We start from the raw sequence: 12,593 nt of genomic DNA, 5'->3' as shown, positions 1-12,593 counted from the left end.
ACAACCAATAGCATCTATAAATTTATCAGTTTTAGAATATAATGTGCCAATAGTGTCTCTTGATTGATTTTGATAATTATTAGTTCTACCTTGATTGGCACTGGTATTGTTATTCTCTTTCCAACTAAAGTTAGAGTTATTTCTCCATCCGGGATTATAGGTATTCGAATACGGGTTATTGATTTGATTCTATCCTTGGACAAAATTTACCTGTTCTACCTCATCCGTACCACTACAATCCATATCAACTTGGATGGGGTTTCCATTAACATCACACGATGTCATAAGCTTGTCAATTTTATGCGACAACACAGAAAATTGGGCTTATAACATCGCAATAGGATCAAGATTAACTATACCTTTAATAGATGACGAAGTTGAAGACGATGGTTTTGGATTAACTATACCTTTAATTGGTGGCCAAATCATGTGGAGCATCTTCTGCCAACGTTTTTGCTACAATGTCAAGCTCAGGGGATGAAAGTAATGAAATCATGGGATAATCTTTTGAAGGTAGTTTTAGCCTGGGAAATGGAACGTTTCCAGTAAAAATGATAATTCAGAGTTGTTTTATCTTAAGATAAAGCTGGGTTATCGTGGAAAAGGGCGTCTAGAAGGGATACATTTTATATAGGACCAAAGGAAGCTTCAACTTTAGGTTTAGTTTGCACTGAAGGAACGAGTTCTATTTGAGTAGCTTCTGGTTTAGTAGTAACAGGATCTTCAGGTTGATTAGTTGGAGGTTCTAAGATTGATCCTCCAGTGGGCAAAGCAGCATCAGTGCCTTCTTGAGGCACCGAAGTCTTCTTCGCCTCTGACATTTGGTTAATCTGAGTTATGAGTTGGGAACGAAGAGACATGTTATCAAGATTACATGCATCCAATAAAATCAAAGATCAAAATAAGAAAGGGATAAAGTACTCTACAATAATTTTGTCCTTTTTGGTTACAATGATTGAAGGAGTGTTAGTGCGGGTCATATCAAACATTTTATGGTAGGACCATTGCTTGCTATATGATTGTAGAATCGTAACTCCCTCATTCTCCCTAGAGTTCATAGTGCTAGCAGGTTTCCAGGATTCAGGGCTACACGACGCTTCTTTCCATTTGGTTGTAAAAGGAAATCCTTGAGAGTATGGGCCTTCGGCTTTGGAAGCTTTCGGTCTTACCCAAACCACTCCGGTTTGAAGTTCTTCACAATCTGAATTTTCTTTTATAGGAAGGGTCGGCGTTGTGTGTTAATTGACTAATAAACCATGTCTTCGGCCATCTTCTAGTTGGGATACCAACAAAAGTGAAACAAAGGTCTGATCATGTTAACGCCTAGATCTGAGCATACCTTTTGAAACGAAAGCAATGCTAACCAGACATTTGGAGTAATTTTGCAGGGACTCAAGTTGAATTCATTTAGGGCAATAATGACTCCTCGAGGTAGCGAAAAATGCATATCCCATTAAAGACATCATGTGAATATTCCTAGGGTACCTAGAGGAGGATCAAAAGACCTTTGATTCTCAGTAGGAAGGCTAATAGACATTTGTTCTAGCCATGAATAGAGAGCTATGATATCCACCAGAGTATTTGCGGATTAGAATGCTGGAAAAACACATTTAAGTTTACTTGTTTCGCTTTCATCGGGACCTTTTTAGGGTTTTGAGCAGTTGTAGAGGTGGAAGTTTTTTTAGATTTAGAAGAGGTAACTTTTTGTGGGTTGGGAGCGATGATTCAAATAAAAGCAAAATCTTCTAAAAGTTTTCAAAAGTTAGTAAGGAATGCAGGAAAATAGAAAAAATAAGCAAAGGAACTTACAAAGATCACATGGAAAAAGATGAAGCAAAAAGGATGCCAGTAGGAATATCTGCCTTTGCAAGTTATAATGGTAATTTGGAGGGATCCTAAAGGGCAGAACACTTCATAATTATTACCTATTCTTTAGGTCTTTTCGAGAAACGAGGGTCAGATTATAAGTGCGCCTATCGAAACGACGGAAGCTAGAAAGCTCACATGGAAAGGAAACGTTTGTAAAAAGAAGAAGTGGGCTTCCAAAAAAATATTAAAACTGGGATCATCCTCCATTCGAAGAGCAATCAAAAGCAAAACCCTAAATAGGTTAAGCACAAGTTAGGGGGACATCTGATATCATATTAAATAAAGGTGTAGATACGTGAATCAATAAGGAGTTTTACACATAAAACATAACTGCCAATACATTTGAACCAATCACAAGGCCGAATTTCAAAGATATGCTCCTAATCTCTAAGTTACGGCCGTGATTTATGGTAAAGGGAGACAAGCGCAAAAGCGCACAGAATATAAGCCAATCAACCATCAACACGTGTCAAACTACTGAACAATAGGTAACTTAAATAGTCATTCCTAAAAAATCACAAGGTACGTAATCACATCTATCTTAGCTCTGCTTTCAAGTCCACTTACTCTCTTCTTCATAACATACTAACTTAAGTATCGGAGAATGAATGTCATACAATTTATTCATTTCGTTAAAGTGATTGTAGTATCAACACATTCTGCTGATTAACAGACATCACCACATATATGTACATGTTATCATAAAAAAATTCTAAAATGTCCAAATTATCAAAACTCTGAAGTCATATTTTTTTTTTAACTTCTCCATTTTTATTGGTAATTGTTGATAAAATATAAAATGACACGGTTATGTGTACAAAAAATAAACTAGAAATTTGGTAACAAAAATAACTTCACACGCGTTTCGCAAAGTTAAAGGTGACATGCACCGCCATCTCAACATCAACATCAATCTTCATAATATGTAAAGTTGCCGCTTCATATCTCTAACTCTAATGGATGATTCAAATATATGAGGAGATGAATACACTTTTCCTGTGTGAGAAAAAATAATATATATTAATTAAGGGGTTAAGGTGCAAAAATACCCCTAACGTTTTGGGTCAGGAGCAATTTTACCCCTAACGTCTAAAATTGTGCAATTTTACTCCTAACGTTTGTAGCCAAGAGCAATTTTACCCCTAACATTTGTAATTTGGGTCAATTTCAGATACTGTTATAAAACACATATATTTTTATTCATTATTTTGCACCATTTGCATATCAATTCATTCTAAAAAAAAGAATTCATGTTTTTTGTAATTTAATAATAGAATTGGAGATTAATATTTATAAATTCGGTGAATTTTTTGAATTTTTTTGTCCAATTCGTACAAAAGACAATATATTTTTTTATTTTTTTTCACATCCCAACATATGTTTATGATTTGTTACTGATAAAATGACGTACATGTGAAGTATAGATGATAAGATTCATGACCGAAAAGACAGTTTGATGAATTATTTCTGAAATTGACCCAATTTATCAACATTAGGGGTAAAATTGCTCTTGGCTACAAACGTTAGGGGTAAAATTGCATCATTTTAGACGTTATGGATAAAATTACTCCTGATCCAAAACGTTAGGGGCATTTTTGCACCTTAACCTTAATTAAGACTTAAAATTACAAATAAATAAATAAATAAAATCCAGGTTTTCTATTTGTTTATAATATATAGATTTATTTATTTATCATGCATAACATTTTTTGATGCTTTATTATTTATGCTTCACACTCAGTAAAAAAAAAAACAAGTTGTTTATTGCGAATGACATTCATATGGTCAAACTTGAAAATATAAAATAGTAGCACTATATGATTGACTTTGAAAGCAACTGAAAAAAGAAAACAACTGTAATTACTGTATATATAGAATTTAAACAGAGAAGAGAATTAAAGTTTTTAAATTAATAGAATACAGCTGTTTAATCTCTTTATTATTATTATTATTATGATTAGAATGTCCCAGTTTTCAATCATAGTTGTTTTGTTTCCGCGTGAAAAAAATAATGGAAGTATCATCACCGTCAACTAAGATGGGACAATGAGTCACAGCCGTTGGATTGGCCTTCATTTTCAGGCAATTTGCTCACATGGAATGTCCGTGTTTGGCGTAATTAATCACGGAAGGCGGGAGCTTTCATCCCAAAATCAAATGAAACACGCGGTTCCCCCAACTCTACAAAAGTATACCTTGTCTTTTATTTTATTTTAATATTAATAGATATATTTACCAACTAAGATTTCTTTCGGAAAAAAGCTAGAATTAAGATTGGATTAAATACCAAAAGATTTTATATAACATATAAGTAAAATTCAGGTTCGATTCCTCGTTCCGTTAAAATTTAGCTCTCATTAATAGATAATCTATAAATTTCACTGTAAACCTTCATCGAGATCTGTGATTTGCTCTGATCTTAGGAGTGGGTAGACCTACCCTTACCTAAACTTTTGATTACCAAAAAAAGTAAAACCTGGAGACGCATATAACATACTACTTTAATTAAAAGAAAAGATTACCTAAAGATTATGAAATCAAAATTTGAATCGAAAAATGAATTTACATAACTTTGAAACTTTACACACTAATTTAGGGTGTTTATTTCTTTTATTTCAAACTTATGTTTATGTTTGTTGTTTTTCTCCTAACACGAGATATATTAGTATTTGATTAGAATTAGAAAACAACTTCAGATTATTATTTTGAGAGTGAAAGGAATGAAGTAATGTTTTGTAACATCAATAAAATAATGTTTTTTTTGTAACAATATGATTCTCAGTAATTGTTATTAATGATAAGTTTAGTATTTATACAGAATACAGTTTACTCTAGGTAAACAACTATAGTCAACAAACTAACCTATATTCTAGGCTAGAGATAAGTAACAGAATAAATACAGATAAGTAATAACTAAATACATAGTCTAATACACCCCCGTAGTCGAAAGGTTCGGAGGGCGAACATTGAGGCTATTTCGAAAATCTTCAAATAGTGTCGATGGTAGACCCTTGGTAAAGATGTCATCAATTTGATAACGAGAAGACACGTGAATGACACGGACTTCTCCTTTGGCAACTCGTTCTCGGACAAAGTGAATGTCCATTTCCACATGTTTGGTGCGGTGGTGCTGAACCGGGTTGCCTGTCAAATATACGGCGCTGATGTTATCACAGTACACTAGTGAAGATTTCTGAATTGGGCAGCCAAGTTCCAACAACAGGTTTCGGATCCAGCATGTCTCAGACACGACGTTGGCAACGCCGCGATATTCGGCTTCTGCGCTGGAACGGGACAGCGTTGGCTGTCTTTTTGCGGACCATGATATGAGATTGTCTCCTAGGAATACACAGTAGCCTGATGTTGATCGGCGAGTGTCGGGACAGCCTGCCCAATCGGCATCCGTATATGTTATCAATTGACTGAGAGGAGATGCTAGAAGTGTGAGGCCGAACTCAATAATTCCTTTAACATACCTGAGGATGCGTTTAAGGGCAGCCATGTGTGTTGTTTTGGGATTGTGCATGAATAGGCATACCTGCTGAACCGCATATGAGATGTCAGGTCGGGTAAGAGTGAGGTACTGAAGTGCACCAGCCAATCTTCTGTATTCAGTTGGGTCATGATAAGCAGAACCAGAAGAGATACTGAGCTTTTGCTTGGTGTCCACTGGAGTGGTAGCCGGATTGCACGAGCTGAGTCCGGCTTTTGCAATGATTTCGGAAGCATACTTTCGCTGAGAAAGGAAAAGAGAGCCTGGAGAGTGAGTTACTGATATTCCCAAAAAATAATGCAGAGGACCCAAGTCTTTCATTGCAAATTCGGAACTCAATTGGGACATTATGGAAGCCTGAAGTGTGTCAGACGAGGTTATTAACACTATGTCATCAACATACAGAAGAAGATAAGCCGTGTCCGAGCCTTGTTTGTAAACAAAAAGTGAGCTGTCAGATATGCTATTGGAGAACCCAATTTTGAGAACAAAGTTAGCAAAACGCTGATACCAGGCCCGAGGTGCCTGTTTGAGGCCGTATAATGATTTCTGTAGCAGGCAGACATGATCAGGATACCTGGAATCCCGAAAACCCAATGGTTGATGCATGTATACTGTTTCATGAAGATCCCCATGCAAGAAAGCATTTTTGACGTCTAATTGCCGAATTTTCCAATTTTTAGACAGCGCTATGCTGAGGACAGCACGAATAGTGGCTGGTTTAACCACAGGGCTAAATGTTTCACCACAATCAATCCCTGGCAGCTGTCCTGAACCATTTCCAACCAATCTTGCTTTATATCTCTCAAAGGAGCCATCTGACTTTGTTTTGTGCCTGAAAATCCACCAACTACGAATAATGTTAGCACATTTTGGACGGGGTACAAGTACCCACGTCTTATTTTGAATAAGAGCCTCAAATTCATCAGTCATGGCTTGTATCCAGTTTGGATCACTTAATGCAAGAGCGGGTGATTTTGGAATAGGAGATATGGGAGATTGGGTTAAGACAGAGAGATTTAGCATGCGACGGGGATTGTGGATTCCATGTTGGGCTCTTGTTGTCATTTTGTGAGTATTAGGAACCTGTAATTGAGGAGAGATGACATGATTATCAGAAGATGTTTGTGGTGCAGTGGAGGAGGATGGGGAAGGTGAGACTGACTCGAAGGATTCTGTTTGCGCTGTGCGCACGGACGATGGTGCGGCTGGACTGATATTGCGCGATGAGACCGGAGATGACATTGACGGACTGATTAAATTCGACGGGACAGCAGAGGATACAGACTGATTAATGGGAGTGGACTTAGAGACAGACGACGCGGATTGATTCGACATGATAGGGGACGATGACGCTGATTGGTTTGACACGACAGGGGACGATACGATTGACTCGGGGCTGACAGAATTTCGAAAATGAACAGCAGGTAGAAAATTATTGTCCGAGACGGAATGAATTGGAGGGGAGGGATCGCGATTTTGAGGCGCGGTAGAAAATGGAAGTGTGGATTCGTCAAATACGACATGTCGGGAGATTATGATTTTGTTTTTAGACAAGTCCAGACACTTATAGCCTCTATGATTAGATGGATAGCCTAAAAATACACATGGATGAGAACGAGATTCAAGCTTATTTCGTGTTTGGGATGGAATTAGAGGGAAGCAAAGGCATCCGAAGACGCGCAGGTGGGAGTATGTAGGTTCCTGGTGATATAGAATTTTGGTTGGTGATTGATATCCTAGAACCTTGTGAGGATATATATTTAGAAGGTAGGTTGCTAATTCGAGGGCATGGTGCCAGAATTTAAGTGGAATGGAGGCATGATGCATGACTGTTCTAATCAGATTATTAATGGTGCGAATGGTGCGTTCTGATTTTCCATTTTGAGGTGAGGTGTATGGACATGAGAACCGGAATTGCATGCCGTTAGTTTGACAAAATTGTTTGAAAGAATTATTATTGAATTCACCCCCATTGTCACACTGAAAAACTTTAATTTCTCATTCAAATTGAGTTCTGACATATGACTGAAAGATAAGAAAAATGGAATATACTTGTGATTTGTGAGCTAATGGAAAGGTCCATTGAAAATTAGTGTAAGAATCGAGAAATAGAACATAAAAATGATGACCACCCAAGCTAAGAACGGGTGATGTCCAGATATCACTATGAATTAAATCGAATGGCATACAAGCAAAATTGTTCGAGGACTGAAAAGGTAATTTTACTTCTTTTTCATTAATACATGAAGAACAAACAGAAGAATCCTTAACTTTATTACAAGAAATTAAATTCTTATTGACCAGGGCGTTCAAAACAGGAGGCCCTGGATGACCTAATCTATGATGCCAAATGGTGGAAGATAAAGCAGTAAAAGCAGAGTGAGACGACGATGAATTGGGATCAAATTCCGAAAGGATCAAATTCCACAGAAACTTGGTTATCTTTAGTAAATTGACGGACAGAAATAAGATTTTTGATAAGATGAGGTGCATGCAAGACATTGATTAACTTTAAAGGGTGATGTTTAGAAGCTAAAGTTGCATTACCAGATCCACAAACAGGCATACAATGACCATTACCGACAATTATGGTTTCATTGAGACTCGAATTAAAATAAGAAGTGAGTGTACCTTTGTCGGCTGTCATATGTGATGTAGCTCCTGTGTCCATGTGCCACTGATCAGAAGGTGGAGTTAGTGTCATGGTGTGCATAGCTTCAGCAATATCTGTAGGCACATATGATGGTGATTCCATATGGAGGTGTGCTTGTTGCATGTGAGGACGTGGTCCTAGAATACCAGACTGAGACGGTTGCCTGCCTGATGTGGGATAGGGGCAAGGAGGAGATGCCCATGATTGCAGTGGTGCCCAAGGGTAGGTATATCCCCAAGGAGGAATAGCAGCAGGGCGATAGTGTGGTGGCTGAGATGATCGGTGGTGATGTCTGCCGCCTCTACCGCGATAGGGACGGCCACCGTGTCTGCCGCCGCGGTACGAGGAAGAGCCGCAATATTGCGCAGGTCGGGAAGATTGGTGTTGCGGCGGCGGAACAGTAGTGTCACCAAACGACACAGTTAATGCAACAGATTTGGACGGAGGGAGATTCTTACGGGCACGAGCAGTTTCCTCCAGAATCAGCATGGATCGAGCTCTCTGAAAAGTGGGAAGGGGATCCCCATGTCTAATTTGAGTGCCGACAGTATCATATGCGTCAGTCAGACCGGATATAAGCTGTAACACCATCTGATCATTGGTAACCGGGCAATCCACATTTGATAATTGATCAGATAGGGATTTGAGGTGCTGGCAGTATGTGGAGATATCAGAATAGTCACTGAGTTTGGTTTTGGAGAACTCTTGTTGAAGAAATAGAGCCCGGGAATTTTTGTTGTCTGAGAAAATCTCCTGAAGACGGCTCCAGGCCCTGGCGACTGTGGAGTCGGCTACAATAATAGTATGTAGAAGGTCAAGGGAGATGGTGCTATAGATCCATTGAAGAACAACAGCATCAATATGAGTCCAGAGAGCAGGATTGGATTGTTTGAGAGTATTAGCGGAAGGGTCTGTGGGTGAGGGAGGAAGTATGTGGTCCAGGACCTCAAATGTCGTGGCATGGAGTTTGAATAGGGCCGCCCAAGTAGGATAATGTCCCTTTTCTATGTTGAGGGTTATTTTGATGAAGGTAGATATGTTGGATACGGTGAGGGAGGGATGGTGATTAGGGTTTGTGTCTGTGGTGCTAAGGTTTGAGTTTGTGTTGTTGAGGTTCGAGTTTGTGTTTGGTGGTGTTCCGGCGGTGGAGTTTACCGTGTTGGTACTCATGATCGGCGATGGGAGGATAGGGATGGTGGTTGGTTTGGCTGGATTGGTGGAGACGGTGGCCGGAATCTGGGACGGCGGCGGCGGCGGCCGTATATTGAAGAGGAGAGATAGTTTTTCATTGAAGGTAGGAGAGAGGGAGAGGATTAGGGTTAGGTTTAGGTCTCTGATACCATGTAACAATATGATTCTCAGTAATTGTTATTGATGATAAGTTTAGTATTTATACATAATACAGTTTACTCTAGGTAAACAACTATAGTCAACAAACTAACCTATATTCTAGGCTAGAGATAAGTAACAGAATAAATACAGATAAGTAATAACTAAATACATAGTCTAATATTTTTTACTCTCAATAATTGATGTTAGCTTTTAACTACCTGTAACATCCTTCAAAAATCAAATCATAATTCCACAAGTAATCTAAATATTCTTAGATACGGTTAGGTTTATAAAATTGAATATAATAAAATAGAAATATTTATTATTAAGTAATAGAATACGAAAGAATATAATATGTATTCTTCGGAAATAATTATTTTTATATTTGGTTGATGAAATTTGATACGATGCAATAATTAGTTTTGTAGTTTAAAGTAAAACATAACCCGTAAGTGTAATTTTATTTATTTTAAAATTTTAATTATTATCATCAATTATTCAAATACTTAATATATTATTTAAGAAAAAAAATGAAAAAATGGTAAAAATGAAATATGCGAAAAAATGGTAAAAACATGCAAAAATCGAAAAAATTGTAAAAAACGCAATAAAAATGGAACAACGTAAAGAACGAAAAAAGGGTGAAATATGCGAAAAAGGGGTAAAAACATGAAAAATGCGAAAACCGAAAAAATGCAAAAACCGCAATAAAAATGGAATAACGTAAAGAACGAAAAAAGGTGAAATATGCGGAAAAAAACAGTAAAAACATGAAAATTGCGAAAACCGAAAAAAATGCAAAAAACGCAATAAAAATGGAATAATGTAAAGAACGAAAAAAGGTGAAACTACGAAAAAAAACACGTTTTTATCATTTTTTCTATTTTATATTTTTACTATTTTTCCGTTTTTCCGTTTTTCACGTGAAATCTAAAACATATGATCTATATATATGAGATGAGTAATTTTGGAATTAAAGAAAATATTACTTATGAAATAGTTTTTCTTAAGTTAAATTAAGGAATTCTTATTCCACCAATTGTGGAATACAAAATGGATCATCACAAATGGATTTAGTTAAAAAAAAATTTACTCATGCAAAATGTAAGTAGAGTTTGAGCTACTGATTTCAATAATACCTCCCCCCTGCTTGAGACAGAAATCGAGTGCCCCAGCTACCAAATTTCTTCCGGAGCTGATCCAAAAGGAAAAAAAATACGTCTCTTTGACTTACCGATTAGTGAGGGTAGCCCAAGATACCTGGCAGTATCCAAAGGGGTGTTCACATGTAGAATCCCCTTAATTTCAGCTTTCGAACCTACATTGACATTATTGACAAAGAAGATCCCAGACTTGTTTAGATTAACCGCCTGCCCCGACGCCTTTTCATACAAAGTTAGGATATTGACAATTTCCCTAGCCTCTCTTGTCGATGCCCTGAAAAATAGGAAGATGTCATCTGCCAAAAAAATAGGTGGGTAACCGCTGGGGCCCTTCTGCAAACCTTGCATCTAGTAATCAGATTTCCTTCCTCCGCCTGTTTAATCAATCAGGATAATACCTCTGCGCACAAAATAAAAAGATAAGGAGACAACAGATCCCCTTGCCGAAGCCCCCTACCAGGCATAATTGGTTCAGACAACTCCCCATTTACTGCAACCCGGTTCCGAAGCGTGACGATACACATCATAATCCATCTAATAAATTTCCCGTCAAATCCCATGCACTTCATTACATCCTCCAGGAAGTCCCAATTAACCTTATCATAGGCTTTGCTAATATCAAGTTTCAAAGCCACAATCCCAGGTCCCTCCCTATTCAACCTTTTCATGAAGTGAATAGATTCAAATGCTACCTACACACTATCAATAATTGACCGTCCAGGGACAAAAGCAGATTGTGTATCACTAATAATTTCAAGGAGAAGATTTTCCAGACGGTTAGCAAGTACCTTAACAATCAGCTTGTAAACCACGTTATAAAATGCTATAGGCCTAAAATCCTTTAAAGACACCGGCCCTCATTTTTCGGGATAAGGGCCCTATTTGATAAAGAGCTTTTTGGGGTAAAATTGGAGGTTTGAGCCACTTTAGATTCAAGTACCTAGCGCTAGAAGACGAAACCTGGCGCAAGAAGACGAAACTGGCAAGCCTGCCTCCTGCGCAAATCAAAAGACAGGATTGGCCTGCGATTCTGGAAGCTGACCTCATGAATGACGAAAGAAGACCGTTTTCTCTCAACGGTTATGTCTGATTTCAAATCATTGAAGCTTCAGAATTCAGTATATATAGACAAGTTCATCACTTAGATTATTGCCGAAAACATACAAGAGAAACATACAAGCAAAATCTTCACTAAGTCAAAGAATCCAAAAGAGAATCTGTCTGAATAGAAAAAGCAAATTCTTACACCCAATTCCAATCATTGTGTAAAAGTCTAGAGTGAATTTGTATTCATCTAAAGTGTTCTTCATTTTGAGAGAACAATTTTGTATCAACTGTAAAGGTTAGAAGAGTGGTGCTGAGTACTCGGTTATAGTACTCAATGGTAGAGAAATTCTGGATACTCGGTTATAGTATTCAGTGTGAGATAGGATTGAGTAGACGAATAGAGGACGGTACTCTTGCATACTCAGTTGCTATTGTAAACGGTTTTTTCTCTACCTTTAAAGAGCTCAGTAGTGGATTGAAAAAGCCCGGAGGGATTCTGGGGACTGGACGTAGGCGGTGAGGCCGAACCAGGATAAGACTGCTGAGTAATCTCTAACCCTTGCTCTTGATATATATATATGTATGTGTTGCTTGCTTAAATTACTCAGTATATAATTTGTACAAGCTGACACTGATTAATCAGAGTGCTGAGTTGGAAGCTGACCTAAAGTGTCATTTCCCAACTCACAATTGAAACAGCTCTAGTTAGTGTCTAATTAAAGCTGTTTCATACTTTACTCAGCCTTGCTGACCTAAAGCTGAGTTAAATTATCAAACATTTAATTAAGTCAGCATTATTAAGCGAAAAAGTTATATTAGTTCCTAACCCCCCCCCCCCTTGGAACTAATCATATTAAGTTACACGGGACCAACAAAGTCTCTTGCAATAACCCAGGGAAGTCTAATAGAGGACTTCACACTCACCATATCAGCCATAAACTGACTCTTAGTAGCGCCCTGGGGTCTTACGTAAACAGTAGTAAGCTCAAACTTAACTCTCTTTGAGCTACCAACCAGGATAGTGACACAGGCA

Source organism: Euphorbia lathyris, chromosome 3 (genome assembly GCF_963576675.1).
Source record: "Euphorbia lathyris chromosome 3, ddEupLath1.1, whole genome shotgun sequence".
NCBI lineage: Eukaryota > Viridiplantae > Streptophyta > Magnoliopsida > Malpighiales > Euphorbiaceae > Euphorbia > Euphorbia lathyris.
Note: the sequence above shows the minus strand (reverse complement) of the source record.